The following is a 20969-nucleotide window of genomic DNA, read 5'->3' on the forward strand; positions in this document are numbered from 1 at the left end:
CTGGGGCCCGGCCCGGGTGCGCTCTCCTGCCCTCCCTGGCGGTTCCCTGTGCCTGGTGATGCGGCGCCCAGAGCCCGCGATCTGTCGCGAGGCGCAGAAGCTCAGCGGTCCACGTGCAACCGAGCCGCGTTTGTTTATGGCGGACCCGCCTTCGGGCGGAGCACTCGGCCGCCGCGGCCCGGGGAGGAGGGGGGGCAGGAAGGGGGGGAGGGACCGCGGCGGGGGCGGGGGCGGGCAACCTCGCCTACCGACCCCACCGCGGCCCCGGAGTCACAGGCGCGCCTCCCTGTCGCTGCCTCCAGGGACTCTCCCGGGCGAGACCCGCGCGCTCCCGGCCTGGAGGAAATCGCGGTGAGTGCACAGGGCGCGCGGCGGGGACCGACTCTGGCGAGCGGGTCGCGGGACCTGGGCGCTAGGAGGAGCGGCGGGGAGGGGCGGAGGAGGAAGCGAGGGAGGAAGCGGTACGGAGACCTCGTCTGTGGCTCCGGCGCAGGTACTGCGCGGGCGCTGCCTGAGTGCCCTGCGGAGGAGGACTGAGTCCTCCGAGCCCGCGCGGGCCCCGAGCCCTCGCTCTCCCCAGTTTGCAGGTCCGAGAGCCGAAAGTGGTGGCGGTGGGGAGGCCAGAGGGGAAGGACCACCCCCTCCCCAGGAAGCGGCGCGAGTAGGGCTCGGAAGTGACCCTTATGCTCTTTCTCTCCTGTAAACAAGAGAGCGAAAGGAGATTGGCGCCTTCCCCGGAGGGGTTGGAGGCCGCGGGGACGCGCGGATCGGACGGAGAGAGGGGCGGGGAGCCGAACCTACCGGTGAGGCCTTGCCCTGGGCAGCGGCGGGTACAGGGCCCAATAGTACCCGCCCCTGCAGCCCGATCCAGTGCGGCAGGAATTTCAAGGAAGCCGGCTGGGGCGGGTGCTTCAGGGCGAGGAGCACCGAGCGAGGATCATCGGACAAGCGTTCGTGGTGGCCAGGGTGATGGGGGCAGGAAGCAGCTGGCGCAGGGAGGCGCAGTCGGAGACTGCGGCCGGCCGTAGGGCGTCCCGGCGCCTTCCCTCAGGGCCACACTGGACCTCGAGTCCTCTTGTGTACCCCACCTCACTGTCGGTGACTGCAACCCCGGAGGATCCTCCTAGCTACCCCGGCCACGAGGTAGCCCCCATCCCTTCCCTTCTAGAAGCCCGAACCCTCCGGACGCGGTGTGGACGCATGCACTGGGAGGACCCCAGCTTCCTGGCGCGCGGGGTCAGAGGGCAGCCGCAGTGGACGCAGGGCGCGGGGTCCTGGGGTCCCTCGGACGTGTGCCGAGGCTGTAGGCTGTGGGGGCCTGATCTGGAGGTCAGCTCGGGAGGGGAGACGCCGGAGCCTTGGGGCCCAGCGCTAGGATCTCCGTTCTAGGTGCCTTCTCTCTCCCCCGGCCCTGGAGGAGCCTGCGGCTCCGCGCGCTCACTGCCATTACAATGACTTGGTGCTCGCCTCCCTCCCCCGCGTCTGGAGGGCAGGGCCTACGGCGACCTCGTCGGCAGCAGGCGCTCCTGACCCCTTTCCAGGGACCTCTTTGAAGGTCAGAAGTTCGATGGCGTTGGAGGCGTCGTAGTTCCCTCTGTGGGCAGGACATCGTGCGCAGACCCGGGCTCGGCCTCACCTGCCCCGGCGCCCTGCGGAACCCACAGCCGTGGCCTTGCTCGAAACCACCGAGCCGCGCGAGCTTCGGAGTTGGTGCCTCCCCACCAAATGCCGGGCGCATGTAGGAACCAGCGCTTTTCCTTGGGGTTTCGGATCCAGGAGCGCTTTCCTTTTTCCAGCCGTGAGCACAGAGGGTCGGGGGTGGGGCGCGCGAGCGGCTCGGGTACGTAGTGGCCAAACGCAAGGCTCCCGGCCCGCTTCCCCGCCCGGAGTCCCGCACCCCGCTGCGGGGACAGCCGTGGTCTCCCGGCTTCCGGGAGAAGGAGCTCCAGGGGGGAAGGGATTGCCGGCTGGGCCCCGCCGCCGCTTGCTCAGGCCGCCCCCGTGTGCGCTCCGGGGCACCTTCCTGGCTTCGGGAGGATTTAAGGCTTCCCTCACCCCCACGATTTCCGATCCTCAATTATGGACCCGGGAGAATTCCTCCTGGGCTTGAAAGGGATTACCCAGATCGCAGAAACATGGTTAAGTGCAAGTGGGAGAAACTCGACAAGTAACAGGAACAGAAACGTTCCTTAAACCAAAGTTCCCGGATTTCACGGGAAATTGTACTTGAGATCTCGATACCCGGTCTTCAGCAGTGGCAGCCGCTGTTGCATCTGCGAGACATGTTCGAATCGCGTGGTGTGAGACGTAGCATAACGGAGCGTTGGAAGATTCGCAGATGTTTGGCTGTGGGGCATTTTAGGGCCCACAGTGTGCTCCAGCAAATGCCCAAGTGGGCCTTTTATCACCTTTCCCCCAACACATTCATTCAACACACACACACAGCGCGCGGAGATGGGCCTGGGCTCCCGCACAGCACCACCGAAAGAACACAAAGTACTTCGGCGCGAACTTCGAGGTTTCCCCAGTTGGGAAGAATAGTGATGTCTGCGTGGAATGGCGAAGGAAGAACCCCTGAGCTTGGATGGGGTCATCCTAGGGCTCTCCCTGCCGAAGGGAAAGCCTGAGGCCCTTAGGACACCCACAGGAGAGAAGCTCTGTGTAAATTGGAAAAAGCACTACACGCGTGCTAATTGGAGTGATCAGAAGCCGGTGGCCGCCGGTTGGGACACCTACTGCGTAGTCCTTGCTCCAGGCTCCTGGTGCAGGGAGTACCTCCTAGTCTATACTTTGAGTCGAAAGTCGAGCGCTTCGCGCAGAGCACGGAGACGGGCCCGCAGGGGAGAAGCATAGGGCAACGAAAGACTTCTCAGCCCCGGACATCACCCAGAAACGGCGGTTCTCCTACTGGCCCGGAAGGAGTTGGCAGAATCTAGAATGACGAGAGGCCGGGGGCAGGAAGAGGGCAGGTGGAAAGAGGGGTCGGACACCGTGAGTCCAATAAGCTTTTGCCGCGCTTGCGGGACACCACCAGCCCCAGTCTGTCCTGCTTCCCAGCGCCTAGGCGCACTCCGAGGCGCACGAGCAAGCTTCCGCATACCCCCCACCTCTTAGAAATCTTCCATTAGGAAACTGATCTGGAAGAAATTGAGGCCCTAAGAGGAAAGGGGCGGGGCCCGGCCGCCCCACATCTGCTTGGATTTTCCGCTTCAGATGTTCCGCAACTGTTTTTCCCCGGGGCCGCCCCCGGCGCCTACCTGAGGCCCATCCTCCGCGGAAACCGACTTTTGCGTGAGATCAAGGGGAAAACGCGCAGATGTTCCACTAGGGATGGGCTGCTGCGGTGCAGAAGGGAATCAGAGACTTTGTCCCTAAGGAGGTGGGGAGGGGAGGACTTCTCCCAGGCCTAGCACTAGATTTGGGGGAAGGGGTTGGAACCTCTGAAGTGGTGTTTAAGGAGAACTTCAACCGCCCAAACAAGCCGAGACAGCAGGAAACCCAGGACTATGGACATGTGAACCTATTCGATTTATAAACTCTTGTCTACACAGGCAATTAGCATGATGTGGTTACTTCAGAAAATCCCGCTTGGGTTCAGTATCACAAATGTGAGTATTTCAAGGCTGGGAGGCGCGTTTGGTCTGAGCTATCTGAAAAGGTACTTCGATTTTTCACTCCTTTCCTTCTGTAAGACCAGTGGAGATATCATCAACTTTTTCTGGGGTCATTGCTACTCCCAGAAAGGCTCGGACAACAGTTAACAATATAACTACCCACTGTATAAAAGTAATTACAGATATCCAGAGCCATTTCGTAATGATTCGTTCCTTGAGAGGTCGAGACAGTAACTCGCTCTGCTCACACGTTCCTAAGTAGTAGAGGGAGAGAAGTTTATTTCTTTTCGTTTTGTTTTGCTTTTAATAAGTTATTTCACTGGAAGTTACCCCTTAGGAGAAAGTGTTTGCTTTTAGGTTGGTCGGCTTCTATCTGATTATTTGATTACATCACAGTAACTAGGGCAGATCCGCCCTCCTGCACAGGGTCCTGGGGTCCCTTGGTGCTTGTGTGTTCGGTCCTCGGCAGGGTGCCCCAAGTGGCTCTGCGGGGGGGGAGGTGGTGCAGGGAGGGGAGGGAAGGAGGCACCACCCAGTGGGGGATCATTCCCACCTCCCAGTCGCCTATCCCGGCCTGCTCGAGGCTGACTCTGCTCCCTGGGGTTCCGAAAAGAGCGCAGTCTTTCTCGGACTTGGTTGTCCGGGACGACTTCGGGTTCTGGGATTGCGGGCTTGAGGGGGCCCGCCGGCGCAGCGCCTCCTATCCGAGGGACAGAGTAGCTACCGCGTACTTCTCTCCCTCACTCAAGGCGATGCATTTAGGGATCAAAATCAGTGTCACCGGTAATTAATTATAGTGATTAGCACAGTCCCCAGCGAGGGCCACAGGGAGCCACTGAAGCCGCGCCAGGTTTGGGGAAACGGCCACACGTTTCTTCTAATTTTACCTGGGGGGCGGGAGGCGGTGGTGAGAGGGCCGCCCTTTCCTCTGCACTCCTTCGCTGTCTCCCAGCCCCGCTTTCTCCTCCGTCTCTGAGAAAGTGCCCGGGACTTTGGCACCCCTCCCCGTTGCACACACATCCAGCGTCCTCCGGAGAGAGCGAGGATTCTATTCTGTTGGAGCGCACGCAGCGCCCGGCGCCCAGGAGCGGCGCTCAGGGACCGGCCAGGGATCCGGGCCGAAGGAGAGGGGAGCCGAGTGTCCTGCGCCGACCTCCTGCGCCCTTTCTACGACCCGGCGGCACGAAGCCTCCGCAGCCCGCTCCCAGAGTGCTCTCGCTCCGGCTTAACAGAAACGTCGCCTCAAAGTCCTGGTTCGGGGAGAGGCAGCCCATCCGCTCCCCGGCAGAACCTCGCTTTTCGCCTCCAGCGAGCCCGCGGTCGTGTCTGGAAACCCTTGAGCTGGAGGAGTCTTTGCAGTCTGGTGTGCGCTGAAATTCCTCAGTGGTTATATCAATGACATGCCGCCTTGAAATCCGAAAACTAATTAGTTCATTAACGACGGCGCTGAAACCGCCTTTCAAAAAACATCAACCAAAACTTTTCCTTAAAAAAAAAATCTACCCACCAGAGACATATTTCTGCACATCAAAGAAAGCACAAACATGATAGGCTTAATTTTCTTTTTCTAGCAGGTAATAATAGTAACAGCCAACCCTTAATGTAAGGCTGACTGTAATATAGGGCTATTACAATGCTTTAAAGACACAAACTCGTTTTATTTAATTAATATAATTATTAATATAATGTTCGCAAAGCAAAGCGAACATTGAGGGAAACCTCCCTAATCTAAACAAATCTGTAGGAAGAGGTACGCTAATTCATTCGCGGTTTAGTAGAGAAAGTTACAGAAAGGCCAGCGGGCAGGCGGGCCGGCTGGATCGGCTCCCTCCAGCCTGGCCTGAGCGCGCGCAGCCGTCCCAACCCGGGGCGTGAGCATCTTCCTGCTTCGCGCAGATTTTTATTTTTTTCTTTAGTTTTAAGGGCTGGCATGGAAGGCGGGTTTCCTGAGAGGTGTGTATCCGGGAACACACTCTTCCATCCGTGGAGAAGGAGGAGACGCCCACAGCAGAGGGCCGTCCCGCGTCAGAGGTTTTGGGCGCGCCAAAGCCAGATTTCAGAGCGACGGGGGACCACGCCGGTAGGGGGACCGCACCCCATCCGGCATGGCACGCAGGCGATGGCGGGGCCCCCTCGCCGGCTCTCCCTGTCCTGGGACGAAATCCGGCTTTGGAACCCGCGGGTCCCACTCGGGGACTCGGGCCGAGCTTCAGGCTTCCCCGTCGCCAGAGGTCTTCTCAATTCCGCAGAAGAGACTCGGGACTCCTACTCCCCGCGCTGGGTGAGGGCCCAGAAGGAGATTGTTTCCGACAGACTTTGCGGTGTGGTTCCCGCCTTTTGCGCTCTGAGTCTCGGGATCGCCCGCGTGGTTAGAAACGCGGCCTGGGCAGGTTGGCGGAAGGGGGCGCAATGCGCACGGCCACTGGAGAGGCTCAGTAAACACGGAGGGGTCAGGGGCCTCGGTGCGCACGGAGCTGGCTTAGTGCAAGAGGGAGTGGGGAACTCGAGAGCACGCGTGCGCGCAGCGTTCACGGGTGGGGCGCAGTGTACACTGGAGAGGGCCTCGGTCCGCACATAGCCAGGCGGGCGGGGAGCTGGAGCGGACGCGGCTGTGCGCGCTGGGAGGTGTGCGGCACGCTCACTTGCGTGAGTGGGGCCGTGCGGACCTCGTCTGGTGCTAGCCGGTCTCCCGTGCTCCCTGTACACGCTCGGCCTCGTCTTCGCTCCTCCCCCCAGATTTTTTCCACGTGGGAAGTAGGGACCAGAGGGACCCGGGGTCCGCGTGAGGTCTGGGGAGTGGGTGAGAGCTGGTGTATGTGGATGAAGGGAAGTCTGGTGGAAATTAAGGGGCCCGTACTTTCATCTTGGCGTCGCCAAAGATCCCTGAGCCGTCCCCAGCTCGCGCGCTCTTAGACCGAATGTGGAGTCGAGTTCTCACGCTGGCGGCTCAGCTTTCTTGGAGGGAGATCCGGCGTGGTTCCCAGATCGAGGGAGAAGGTCCAGCTCCCCTCCGCCGTTCTTCTCCCCCTCTTAACTGCCCCAAGACAGAATTCCTTTTAGGTGCCAGAGCAAATACCCTGGAGGAGGAGGTACGGGGTAGAGCACGTTTTCGTATAAAAGGAGAACTTTAAATTTAACACTTTTCCTCAATTCAAGAATATTTTCCCTGGCAAAAGTATCGGTTAGCTGATAAACTACAGGGTGGATTCAAGCTGTGTGGCTTATGAATATTTTTGGCCCCAACTCCAGCACCGTCTTCATTTTTTAGAGAGCGGAAACAAAATAATCTTGGTTATAGCACCAACGTTCTTTTCGCCCAGCGGGTGTAGACAAAGACATTATTTAATCTGACTACGGAATTCTCTGTACTTCTCTCCCAGAAGCTTTTGAACCAGGCGGGGTGAGCCTTCGGGGTCCGGGCAGATTTTCACGTTCAGGGGCACTTTGTCTTCGCTTTCCATTTTATGGGAGGGGTGGTCAGGGTCACTGCGCGTGGCTTCATGGAGTTGTGCAAATGCTACGCCGTTCCCAAGATCAAAGCTCATTAAACCGCTTTATTATGGTGGTGTGAGACTTAGTTTGAATCTTGCATTTCATTTTGAAGCGTTCCTACCAATTGCCGGGCCCTGAGCAGGGCGTGGGGGGCGGGGGAAGGTGGATGCTTGGAAGAGTTTATTGCGAAATCTAACTTTTGAATAAATAGCAAGACGGCGTGGGGAAAGAAATGGGCGGTGGTGAACGCCGTCGGAGGGGAGTGGCCCGGTGACCTGGCGAGGCAACAGGCGCCAGGTGCCACGTCTTTTGGGGCTCTCAGCACGGTCTGGACGGAAAGCGAGAGCCTCAAACACTTGTTGAACACTTTAAACACGGTAGTGAGCACTGGAAAGCGCCTGTGTGAGTCTGCTTTACTCCCTGGACCGTTGGGGGCCAGGGAGGGAAAAGCCCAGCGCCATGGCTCCCCATGCACAAATAATTTTAGTGTTTATTGATGTCTACTTAAAGTAATTGACCAGAAAATACCTCCCTGTTTAAGCAACATAAAGAGTGCTCCTTTGAAAGCTAATTGACCTATTTATATTTCTGTTTAGCTTGATGTCTACATCGTTATTTTTGCAGAAGCTGTCAACTCTGCCAAAGGAAGGAAAGTGGAAGCCGGGGAAGCTGCACCTGTAGAAAGTTCTAGAATTTCCAGGCTAACCCCGCCCAACTGTCATTTAAGAGTACTTGGACCTTACCTGATTGTTTGAGATCCAGCAGTTGGATTTTCCTAAGTAAATCCCAGAAATGGAAATTTGTGCTCGTTATCGTGCACAAACACTTGAATTTCTGAGTGGCCTGAATGGATCCAGCAGGCAAAGATCCTTCCTGCGGTGGACATAGCAGATCCTGTAAAAGCTGAAAACTTTCAGCCGAGGGTAGAAAGGCAATAATTTAGACACACAGAGAAAATCCCTAGCTAGGAGAAAAGAAAAAATGCTCCAAGTGAAGTTAGAAAATTTATATTTGTACAAAAATCCTTTGAACCTTATTTGACAGTAAATGTATTTTGCTAGTTATGTGGGTGGATCTGGATTTCTCAGCGACCCTTTGCATGTGTGAACCTGAGAGTCACTCTCTGCAAAGACGACTAATGGATCTTTTAGGAATCTATGCCTTGAAGTTGGTTTTCTGCATTGGTTGTGGAAGCAGCTTCACTTTAGATACTTTATGAGATGGTTGTCAAGGGAACCTTGGGTAAAATTTCTCAGGAGTGTCTCTAAAAACCATAATTCATAATTAAAAAGTGACTCATAGAAATCACCAGAAAAATTATGGCAAGCTATGTTCAAAAATATTTTTAGGCCATGTGGAATAAATAAAATCATTAAGGTCTGGTTGGGTAAGACCGCCTCTCAGCCTTCCTCTGACTGTGCCAGGAGGACCTGATATAGTTTCATAGACAGGAGAGCAGCCTGTGGAATGTGGGACAAATGGCATCTGCATTTCCTCCAGGTATTTCCTATATTGATAATACAAGTTATAATTCCATCCCTTTAAAGACCCCTGCATAGTATAGTACAAGAAGTGGGTAAGGTAACACTAAAAGGAGTATCTTTAATAACCGAAGGGTTTGGGTTTTTTTTAAGGGGCAGTAAAGACTGGGGAAAACCCCATGTGCTAGAGTCTGAAAGAACGAACCCATTGGAACATAGACCCACCTGATTACAGGTCAGATGAGGTTGTTTGGCGCCTGAGTGGTGAAATTCTCAAGACAGGCCCTCTTGCCACCAAACTGCTCTGCAGGAAAAAGCAGTTCATTGAGATCCCAAGGTTTTTGCAGTGCAAACCTCTTTAGCTGGTTGTGATATGGGTACAACTGTTTCCTGGTGGAGAAGTAGGGCCGGGCTTGTCAAGGCAACTTCGTGGCCTGCACTGGTTAATACAGCTTCCAGAGGCATTGGGTTTACAGTCTAACTTATTTTGGGCATTGGTGAACTGTGACTGTGTATGTCAGTTGCTAATATTTATATGGAGAATCAGCATTTACTAGGGAAGTTATTAAATAATCCAAACAGAAACAGTTGCACTTGCTAAAAAATGCTCCCACTGAACTACTACCTAATAGATGCAATTTCCAACCCCGTGTGTGGTCACCCAGATGCGCCGTGGTGTGACTTATTAAGTCATTTTTGACCTCCTCGCAGTCAACTAAATCAGGGGACTGTGTGGTGAGTCACCTGGCGTGTGCAGGTGGCTAAAGCAGACAGATGGAGGGCTGCGTGTTCCAGGCGCTCATTATTCTTGTGTAGTCTAGAGCTGGCCTCACTTAGGAGCTTGTACATCATGTATCAAAAGGAGTGCAGTTCTTTGCACTGGGGAGCCCTCCCACTCTCCTGCTCGCAAACACGCTGTTACTCATTCAGGAGATATCCCTGGGTGGCCACAGTGTGCCAGGCGCAGAGCCAGGCATTCGCATGATAAAAGTGAGTCCCTGCCATGGAGGCATTCTCCATCCTGATGATGACCTTGACTGAGAATCTGGCCTTCTAATGTGCATCAAGGTTCTTAGAAATGTCCACAGCTTTTGAGCTAGTAATTCTATTTCTCATCAACTGAGAGATAAGAAACGATGTCCTATGGAAATCATTTCTAATGTGAAAAATGCCTTTTTACACTTAGCATGACGTTTTCACAGCTCATCCATGTTGTGGGATGTATTGGGACTTCATTCCTTTTTACAGCTGAATAATATTCCATTGCATGGATATACCGCATTTTCTTTATCCATTCATTCGTTGATGGTCATTTGAGTTGTTTCCACCTTTTGGCTGTAGTGGATAATATGCCTCCAACTTTTATTTTTGCCTTGCAACAAGTTTATGATAAATATTTAATAAATTTTATAACAAGGAAAATCTGGCCTGGGTAACTAGTACATTTGAGTTTGGCGGTAAGGAGAGGGCAAGAGTGTAGATTTCATCCTTGGATCGGCCAGTTAGCTTAGTACACGTTAAAACTCTGTTCTAAGTCATATTTACGGGCTTCATCTGTACGCCCACGTCCAGCAGACTAGTTTATAAGTAGTGTTCTTGGTCACCAGAAGAATGAGACTATAAGCTCATCTCCACTAGTCAGAAATCAGCTCTGTGGCTGGTAGCACTGATTGTGGTAACCTATCAGAGGCCCTGAGATTTGGGTTTTGGTATTTTCACTTTAAAAATTATATCTACTGGGTGCTGGAAATGTTCTGTATCTTGATCTGGGTTGTGGTTACATGAGATTCATGGGAAAAATTCATCAAGCCCCATACTTAAGATTTGTGTAAGTTACAATATTTAACTATATGAAAGTTACACTCTGGTTAAAGAAAAGAAGAAATGATAACCAAGCCAACTCTCAGATCTCCCTTTCACTCACCCACTCCCAACTGCTGCTTCTTCCTTTCTGGCCATTTCTAAATGACCACAGGCTCATGCCACACAGCTGGTAAGGGACAGAGCTGGGATTTAATCCAGCTCTTACTCACTTGGTGTGGAGTGTTGCTTTCACTAGGAACTCTTCCAGTGCCTAGAATCTACTTGATTTTTGACACTTGGCCCCAAACCACATGGCTAATGAGTACTGAGGCTGGTCTAGGGGGCCAGATCTTCTGGATCTGGGGTGCATGCTTTGTCTGTCCTGTGTACCTCTTTACCCCCAGCACCCGGCATCATACTGGGCATGTAGTGGATGGCCAATAAATATTTGTTGAGTCGGTGTTACCAAAGCAGAGTTATCACCAAAGGCCAAGCAGACTGCCCACTTTGCAGTTGCTGGAAAAACCAAGGCAGGAAATTCAATTCTTATTTTTTCCCCATGGCAACACCAGTGGATGCTGGTCTGTCACAAGCACATGGAAAGTTCCCACTGGAGGTATCAGAGCTCTCTGGCAAGACCCGTGAGTGTTAATTTTAGCTTTCAGTGACTGATGCCCTTGTATAACTTAATGGGTCAGTAGGAACATGAGCTAAAGCCAAGATTAGTTGCTCCGAGAGCTTTCCTTTCAGGTCGAGTACTTGCTGAGTTATTCAGTTTGTAGAAGACTTGCTACAGTTTGTAGAAGACTTGCTACTTGCACATTTATCTGGAGAGAGTTTCTGCTGTTTTGAGTCTAGCCTAATAATTGTAAGCGATTCCTTAAACATATTAGCAATCTATCCTATCTATCAAATTTTCCCCGAGTTCATGCATTAAACATGAGTTCAACTCACAATGTCAAATGCCAAAAGGCTATAGCAATGACCATAAAACAAACAAAATACTTGCATGTCCCTAGATATACTGAGTTGAAAGATACATAGGTTGAATGTCAATTACTTGGACTAAGGAAGTGAATATCCGCAGGGGTCTCCATGTCTACCCAATTTTCCTCCTTGAGTCCCGGTAGGAAGTGAGGACGTTCTATGTAGAGAGGAGACGCCTGTGCTTCCGGAGGGATAATATCTCAGCCGCCATTTGCAGCTGCCCTGAGGTCACTGGGGACAGAAGGACTCTCTAGCTGAGCACAGATGCACGCGTTTGATTTTGTGTATTGTCTGCTCACGTACTGTACGTAAGCCATCACACTGGACCTCAGGTGCGTTAGCTGATGAAGGACCTTTTCTCAACTGTGCCTGGTGGCGGTCCCCGCTGGCCCATAGTGCAGCTTCAGAAGGTTGTGTTCTTTTCTTAGGGTATGATAATGATATTGTAGTTAACCTTGTGAAAAAAAGGTTCTTATCTTTTAGAAAGAGACCAAATTATTTACAAATACCAAACTATTTTTATTTATTTAATTATTAAAATATTTTTTTAATTAGAGTGTAGTTGCTTTACACTGTTGTGTTCGTTTCTGCCGTGCAGCAAAGTGAATCAGCCATACTTACACATATATCCCCTCTTTTTTGGATTTTCTTCCCATTTAGGTCAGAGCACTGAGTAGAGTTCCCTGTGCTATACAGTAGGTTCTCATTAGTTATCTATTTTATACATAGTAGTGTATATATGTCAATCCCAGTTTCGCAGTTCATCCCACCCCAATACCAAACTATTTACAAATTTTAAAATATATCTAAAGGAGAAAGTGTAAGTTAGGATCTTATAAGAATTTTTCTCCAAGGGTACCTCTGCTATTCCAACCTCTCAGGTTTGACCCCAGTGCGTGGTCTCAGGAGTGCATTATAGACGAAAGCCAGGAGCTACAAAGGGGACTCGGCCAGTTCTGTGATCTTCTGACCTACTCAAGAGGACAGCCTCACATGTGTTTCCCTCAGCATCTCCTCTCCCCTCCTCCTCTATTATCACTGAGACTTTACCTGGTCTAAGCTGTGCCTTGAGGTATAAAGGGAAGCAGGGCCATCTACATAATTTGCACGGCACAAGGTAAAATGAAAATGTGAGGTTTCTTCAAAAACAGAAAAAAAAGTGACATCGAAGGTATTAACATATAAAACTTTTCTTTTTTCTGTGGTCTCTCTCTCAACCTGTCATCATGTTTTTGTATTGCTATTTAATGTCACTCCCCGCACCCCAGTCGTGAGGATGCTTTCAAGGTGAGCACAGACCTTCACAGGTGTCCAAGGGCCCCATTGTGGGGCTTAGTGCGCCTGCATGCAGCCCACCAGCTGCTGGTTCCCCCTCCTACCTGCCCCGACACTGATACAGTCTGACCTGGCCAGAGGCAGCTAAGTCAAGCCAGGGATATCTCCTTCCCACAGCCTGTGGGCAGCCCCAAAGAATTATAATCTCTGCTCCAGGACACATCTCTATACCTGCAACAGGGATGGATGAGAGGGCTTTTCTACCAGGTTGTCCAAAGAACATGCCGTGTTGTCTGCAAATAATCACAGTTTTATTTCTTGCTTCACAATCACCGTATCTTTTAGTTTATTTGTTTATTGCCTTATGGTGCTGACTAGACCTCCAATGCAATTTGGAGGAGAAGTCGTTAGAACAGACATCCTTTCCTCATTTCTGATCTCAAGAGGAAAGCTTGATTTCAGCATTAAATATCATGTTTGCTGCAGGGGTTTCTTTTGTTTTTTTTTTTGCGGTACGCGGGCCTCTCACTGTTGTGGCCTCTCCCGTTGCGGAGCACAGGCTCCGGACGCGCAGGCTCAGCGGCCATGGCTCACGGGCCCAGCCGCTCTGCGGCATGTGGGATCTTCCCGGACCGGGGCACGAACCCGCATCCCCTGCATCGGCAGGCGGGCTCTCAACCACTGCGCCACCAGGGAAGCCATGCTGCAGGTTTTTAATAGATACTCCTTTTCCTGCAGACTGAGCAGTTTCCTTCCTATTTCATTGTCTTCTGGCTTCTATTGCTCCTGTTGAGAAGTCAGTTGTTGGTCTCGTTGTTACTCCTTTGAATGTCGTGTATTTTTTCTTTTCTCTAACTGCTTTTAAGATTTTTTTTTGTCTTTGGTTTCCATTAGTTTTACTGATTTGCCTAGAAACAATTTTCTTTGTATGTATCCTGCTTGACTCTGTGGTTTAATGTCTTTTGTCATTTTGGAAAATTCTCAGCTAGTAAATCTTCAAATATCACTTCTTTTGGTTCCCTCCATCATCTTGTCTGCATTCCAGTTATACCTATGTTAGATTTTTACACTAAGTTCCACATGTTTCATATGCATGTTTCTGCATTGTTCACCCTTGAGATTTAGTCTGGTGTTCAGACTCAATCTGATTTCCCTTTCTCTCAGGTCCTGAGATCCTGAGATCCCAGTCAAATGCTTTTGAAGCCTCAAGGCTCCTCCTCTCTGGCAGGCCTTAGATTCTAACTTTTGCATCTCTAGCAGCATGGCTTGTATTAGTTTCCTAGCATTGCCATAACAAATTACCACAAACTTGGTGGCTTAAAAACAACAGAAACTTATTCTCCCATAGCTCTGGAGGTCAGGAATCAAGGTGTCATCAGGGCCATGCTCTCTCTGAAGGCTCTAGGGAAGGATCCTTCCACGCCTCTTCTATCTTCTGGTGACCCCAAGCATTCCTGGATTTGTGGCTGCATCACTCCAGTCTCTGGCTCTGTTGTCATATGGTCTTCCCGTGTGTCTCTGTGTCCTTGTCTCTTCCTTTAAGCATGCCAGTCATTGAATTTAGGGCCCACTCTGAATCAGGATAATTTTATCTCAAGATAACAACTAATTACATATCCAAATAAGGTCACTTGCTGAAGTTCTCGGAATTTGGGGCTATACTATTTGCTGCTCTGATTCTACTGCCCACATATGTCTTTTTTTTCAATTGTTTGTTTTCTACCTATCATGTTAGAGGCCAGGTCATGTTAGAATGCTAGGGAAGAAAAGTCTGTAACATGATGTTAGAGGATGGTGTCTAATATGAAACAGATCATAGAACAAGAACAGAAAGCAAAGCAAACAAGCAAAGACAAGGGAAAGATCTCGGTCTGTCCACAGGTCAGAGAATGGGCCTGATTGGAAGCTCTAAGCAGTTTGGAAGGACGTGTGGGCATCTGGGCTTCCCTGTGGGGTGATTGAGAGGCTATCTGTTTTTTTCACTGGGGTCCCCAACTATGAGTATCTATAAGTGTTTTAACTGGGGCCATTTAGTTTCTTTTTGGTCAAATCCTCCCATTTCTTTCCTGGGGAAAAAACACCTCATTCCAGTGTTCTGGGAAGTGAGTGGGAGAACTTGGCTGCTCAGCATATAGATGTTCACTTAATTCTCCTACTTTCCATCCAGGGTCCTGCTCCCACCTTCTACTCTGCCTGTTGTCTCTGAGTTCAGGGCCTCTATAAATGGAAGATTTGGAGACAAAAGCATTTCGAAAAGAAGCATACTTTAAAAAGATCTGTAGGGCTTCCCTGGTGGCGCAGTGGTTGAGAGTCCGCCTTCTGATGCAGGGGACACGGGTTCGTGCCCTGGTCCAGGAGGATCCCGCATGCCGCGGAGCGGCTGGGCCTGTGAGCCATGGCCGCTGGGCCTGCGCGTCCGGAGCCTGTGCTCCGCGGCGGGAGAGGCCACGGCGGTGAGAGACCCGCGTACCGCAAAAAAAAAAAAAAAAAAAAAAAAAAGAGATCTGTAAAGAGTCTCCAGGGGCTAGAAGGACTAGATCATCAAATAAAAATACAAAAAGGTATCTAAAGGAAAAAGAAATCCACAAAATTACCAAGGTTACTGAGATTACAGTTAAGTCTGTGCATGGCAGAAAACAGCAAATTCATCACGATTGTCATATCCACAAAGGTCCTGGTAAATCTCCAAACAGCAGCATTGCCAAAGTCTGGGATAAAGTTGTTTTTGCTAGGGAGCTAGTAACTTACAGGAAGGGCTCAAGATTTCCTTCATTTTTCTGACCCTGTTTTGTCTGTTTGTCTCAGGTACGATGTTTTTTCCTTTCTGACTACGGGATGAGATGTGCGTGATTACCCAAAATGAGATGCCACTTTGCTTCTACAGTTCCACCTGGTGGTCAAATTTCTGGTCCTGAGGCACATATTTAACCACATGAGTTTGTTTTAATGATTTTTTAATTCAATATTTATTCATTTGATGTTTTGCTTTATTTAATGAGTAGTTTTATCTACATAGGTAAAAAAGAGGTGAATAATAATAACAATACACTCCTTGTGTATGGTTAACAAAACTAGAGTCATATGCTACTAAGACCCAAGAGTTAACTTTGCCTGTGAACTTCCTACTCATTCATGTCTGAATAGTTTATTATTATCAGCTCATCTACTGAGAATAGGAACTAAGAACCAACCATTCATCTTTACCTGGTTTTGCCTGCAACACCTATATCTGTCAGGACATCTCTTACTCAAATTTGTCAATGCCTCGTTGGCCCGTGATTCTGTGAGTTGACTGGGATCGGCTGGGTGGTTCTTCTGCTGCCTGGGGCTGCAGTCATCTTGGGGCTCGACTGGGCTGGGACATCCAAGATAGCTCATCCACCTGTGACAAGAAGCCCCGGGCAAGACTACGTCTGGTGGAGTGCCTCGGGATTGAGAAGGCACGAAGGGCTCTCGTCCTGAGAACCAGGCTCTGGAAGGGGACAGGAGGGAGGCAAAGCCAGAAGCCAGCTCCAGAGTGTTGGGTGGCAGGGACATCTAGACAGCTGGGCTGGCTGGAATGCTGGATAGTGGGGCCTTTCTTCCTCCATCGAGTCCCAGGGCTCCCCTCTCTCTGCTCTGGTTTCTCCATGGGCTCTTTACAGCAGGTAGCTGCATATCTCACGAGGCAGATCAAGGCTCCCAAAAGCATAAAAGCAGAATCTGCCAGGGCTTCCGAAGTCTTAGCCTGGACCTGGCACAGCATCACTCCTGCCATATTCTATTGGTTAAAACAACCACGGGCCAACCCAGATTCCAGAGGAGGGGGGATAAATAACATCTCTTAGTATGGAGAATGGAGAATGCAGAAAAATTTAGAATCATCTGTATTCTACCACACTAAACAAAATCTGTGTCACTTGCCTGGGACTGCTGTAACAAATTACCACAAACTTGGTGGCTTGAAACAACAGAAATTTATTCTCTCACAGGTCTGGAGGACAGAATCCAAAATAAAGGTGTCAGCAGGGCTGCACTCCCTCCAAAGGCTCTAGAGAAGGATCCTTCCTTGCCCCTCCCAGCTTCAGATGGCTCCAGGCATTCCTTGGCTTGTGGCTGCATCCCTCCAATCTCTGCCTCTGTCTTGACATGGCCTTCTTCCCTGTGTCTGTATCACTAATATCTTTCCCCTTTCTCTCTCTCTCTCTTTTCTCCTTTTTCTTTGTAAGACACTAACAATTGAATTTAGGGCCCATCTCAAATTCAGGATGATCTCACTCAAGATTCTTATCTTGGGACTTCCCTGGCACTCAGTGGTTAAGACTCCACGTTTCCTATGCAGGGAGCGAAGGTTCAATCCCTGGTCGGGAAACGAAGATCCCACATGCTGTGTGGCATGGCCTTAAGAAAAAATTCTTAACTTGATTATGTTTGCAAAGACCCTATTTCCAAATAAGGTCATATTCACAGGTACTGGGGTTAGGACTTGGATGTATCTCTTTGAGGGACAAAATTCAACCTGTAATGCAAGCACAACTCTTTTTATTTATCCTGCTTGGAATATGTTGTACTCTCTGGCGATGTGGCTACGTGTTTTAAATAGTTCTGGAAAATTTAGTCATTCTCTTTTAAAATATTACCTTTCTTTCTTTTTCTCCAAATTTTCCTCCTGGGTTCCCAGTCATGTATGTACTAGACCAGGGGTAATTTTTTTTTTTTCTGTAAAAAGCCAGTGAGTAAATATTTTAGGCTTTGGAGGCCATATGGTCTCTGTCACAACTACTCAGCTCTATCGTATTGTAAAAAAAGCCATGGGCAATACACAATCAAATGAGTGTGGTGGTTCCAATAAAACTTTATTTACAAAAACAGGTGGCTGGATGAATTTGACACACAGGCCATAGTTTGCCAAGCTCTTTGCTAGATCTTCTTGTTCTTTTTCCATATCTTTAATACTTTTTCATATCTTTCTCTCTTTCTCTCTGCTGTATTCTGGATACGTTATTCAGATATATTTTCCAGTTCATGAATTCTCTCTTTAACAGTGTAATCTACTGTTTAACTTACCCATTGAGGGTTTTTTTCCATTGGTACAGAAACATTTGTTTTATTAAAAATAATCACAGGGCTTCCCTGGTGGCACAGTGGTTGGGAGTCCACCTGCCGATGCAGGGGACACGGGTTCGTGCCCTGGTCCGGAAGGATCCCACATGCCGCGGAGCGGCTGGGCCCGTGAGCCATGGCCGCTGAGCCTACACTCCGCGATGGGAGAGGCCACAACAGTGAGAGGCCCACGTACCGCAAAAAAAAAAAAAAAAAAAATCAATAATCTGTGTGAATTTTGCAAAGAATATAAAAAAGTGACTGACAAAGTACTAGATGCAAATTTAAATGAGAACTCCCTCCACTGGTGAATAATACATAAAAGGGTGACTTCTTCAGTATTTATATCCATTGCGTTTTTCTCCAACAGTTTTGTTATTAATTTTTAAAAGATCGATTTCTTTTTCTCCCTGATTCTACCAATTGATGCCTAATGTTTTCCTGTTGTTTATTCATACATTATAAGTGTATCCATTCTTTAGATGTTTTATACTTCACAGTTCTGCATGCTGTTGCAACAATAGAAACATCTGTAGTCCTCGGGGGTCTACAGCTGCTGTTTCTTGTTTCTTTTGGCTTTTGTTCATAGTGACTTGCCTTCCCAAGTATTTGTTGATTTTTGTTCGTGAGGTTGTGCTTGATTTTAATTTGTGGGATTCCTGCAAACTAACTTGAGAAGCCTTTCCTCCAAAGAGGGTCTATATCTCCTTTTACCCATAGATGCTAAAGCCCCCTCTTTTCCATACGGTTCACCCCAGAATCCTTCAAAGATATTTTCTTAGAGTAAGAATCTCAGATTTCGGTCCCCCTACGGGATTCTACCTCAGGACAGCCCTACCGCCTCCCTGTTGCCATAGGTTCAGGCCAGTTCCCGCCATGCAGATACCTGGTTACTGCAGCCCTGTCTCCCTCCTGGCCTCTCAGCCAGCTCCTGACCACTCCTGTCCTAGTTCTTGGTGATTCCTGCTCAGCTTCTGGTCAAAGAAACCTGGAGAACCCCACCTCCCTCCTTTCCTCCCTGCCCCCTCTCAGACTCAGCTTTCCTCTGTCTACATGTCTGTCTGTCTATTTTGTGGCCGCTCTGGAGATCTCTTCCATCTCCAGAAATATGTCGTGTCTGAGATCTTGTTGTGAAGCAAGCCAGCCCCAAAGCACTAGTTTCTCAGGGTCTAGAGACAGTTCTTTTGTGAAACTTAACTTGACACAGACATATACACTTTGGTAACTTGTCTGGTGTCACTTTAGGTGGGAACAAACTGACTTATAAATGGAGGAGCTTTGGTGCCTACCCCACAGGTGGATGTGAGGATTAAATGAGATCACCTATAAGGAAGATCGCATCCCTGGACACAAGGTAGGCACTTAATACATTTAGTTCAACTGTAAAATGAGAAGCACAAGGGACCTTCTCAGGGATTCAACCCTGCATGTGATCAGTCACCTTCCCCTTAATCGTGTCTCCCTGTCCCATCCAACGGATTATCCTGCATTCCCACCATAACCCTTGCTCTGAGAAAATGCTAGGATAAATGTATACGTGAACCCTGCTTAAAAGTGTGGCCCCTTCCAGCAATATTAGTGTTTTGACCATGGGCAGGTCCAAAGGAAGGAAGCTCTAATTGTAGAATTTGGGACATTGACCTAGTTGTTTTGCAAGGTCAGAGGGGAGAGGTATTGGGGCTCTAAGCCTTGCTGGCTCCCCTGAAATCACACTAAAAGTGTTCATCGGCCACTTGCTTAATCTGACGGTAGAGACTGCTGCATTTGGAGAAAGGCCTGTAATTATTCCTGGCCTTATTAACATGAACAGCTGAAAGAATATGATGCAAAATCCTCCTACATAGAAAAAACAACCAACTGAAAAAACAACCAACCTACTACACACTCACATTTATTTAAATCTCTGAACAGAGTTGTTCTCTGCCGAGTTATAATGAGGAGTGAGTTTTCCGAGGGTGTGATTTATGAGCCTTTCACAGATGGGTTTTAAATGGGGCCACTGACAGTTCCACTCCAGCTATGGCTGGGCTGGGGGCTTTGGGGCCCAAAGGAGCCAAAAAGAGCTGGCGGGAGGCCAGAGAGGGGCTGGGTGGGCGCGTCCCATTGCCACGGGCCAGGGGCATGCAGCCAACCCCGGCTCTTCCACTTGTGAGCTGTTCCACTCGGCGATGCTGGATTATTCAGTTTTGTTTCTCTCGAGGAAGAAACAACACGTGTTGACATGAAGATTGAAAGTGGGATCTCTCCTGTGCCCCAGTCGGCACCAGAAATGGAAACATTAGCACTTTTTTCCTGCTTATGCTTCTCTCTCCCTAGAACTGTTTGGTGGTAAAGTTAGCGTTTCACTTGATTTTCTTTTTTTTTTCTTTCTCTCTACTGCATATTCCAACCAGGAAAGTGAGGATGGTATGGTCGATTGGAAAGTGCCCGCCCCCCTCAAGATATGTCGACAGCCTAATCCCTGGAACCTGTGAATGAGACCTTGTTTGGAAAAAGGACTTTGCAGATGTGATTAAGTTGGAGATCCTGAGATGAGGCGCTCATCCTGGATTATCCAGGCAGGCCCTAAACACCATCACAGGTGTCCTTTACAGGAGGGATGCAGATGGAGATTAGGCAGATGCACAGAGGAGACGCGATGCAAAGATGGAGGGATGCAGCCACAAGCCAAGGAGCGCAGAGAAGTGCCAGCAGCTACCAGAAGCTAGAAGAGGAAAGGAAGGCTTCTCCCCCAGAGCCTGGGGAGGGAGTGCAGCCCTGCCAGTACCTTGATCTCAGACTTGTGGCCTCCAGAACCGTGAGAGAATAAATTTTGGTTATTTTAAGCCAACCAGTTTGTGGTAATTTGTTACAGCAGTCCTAGGAAACGGATATAACTGACTATGCCTCAAACACCCATTCCAGGGAATGGATAAGATTGTAGTTTACATCCCAGTGTGCAGCCCCTCACTGCTCTGCTGTGGGGTGCCCATCTTCTGGGGCAAGGCTTGTCTGGGAGCCCTAGAAAACGGAGCCTGCAGCAAAGCTTGTGTACTAATACTTTTTTGGGGTGGGGAGTGGTAGTGCAATCCCAAGGAAGCCAGAGTGAGGGAGAAAGGGGAGTAAGGCAGAAAGAGAGGGAAGGAAACACAGACAAATGGCCACAGTTTCTTAGGGGATACGGCTGCGTGGCCCTGTGAGACACCTCAGGAGAGGCCGTATGTAACCACTCTACTTGGAACAGGCTGGGTGGGGG

The 20969-nt window shown here is 49.8% G+C and overlaps 1 protein-coding gene and 1 long non-coding RNA gene across 2 annotated transcripts in view; one reads left to right on the top strand and one right to left on the bottom strand.

Moving 5' to 3' along the window:
* Window positions 1-1571, bottom strand: part of SIM2 (SIM bHLH transcription factor 2) — a 50396-nt gene extending 48825 nt beyond the window's left edge. Inside the window, exon 1 of the mRNA XM_022552922.3 lies at window positions 802-1571. The gene's annotated coding sequence lies outside the window, so the exon portion shown is untranslated. The remainder of the gene's footprint in view (window positions 1-801) is intronic.
* On the top strand, window positions 49-20967 carry LOC115802348 (uncharacterized). The gene is made up of 3 exons (XR_004022805.2): window positions 49-351; window positions 18980-19088; window positions 20128-20967. It is a non-coding gene; the product is annotated as an uncharacterized LOC115802348 (long non-coding RNA).
* The last annotated feature ends 2 nt before the right edge of the window (window positions 20968-20969 follow it).

The sequence above is a fragment of the Delphinapterus leucas genome, chromosome 4 (genome assembly GCF_059928025.1).
Source record: "Delphinapterus leucas isolate spDelLeu-1000000601 "Yukka" chromosome 4, BTC_Dleu_Yukka2, whole genome shotgun sequence".
NCBI lineage: Eukaryota > Metazoa > Chordata > Mammalia > Artiodactyla > Monodontidae > Delphinapterus > Delphinapterus leucas.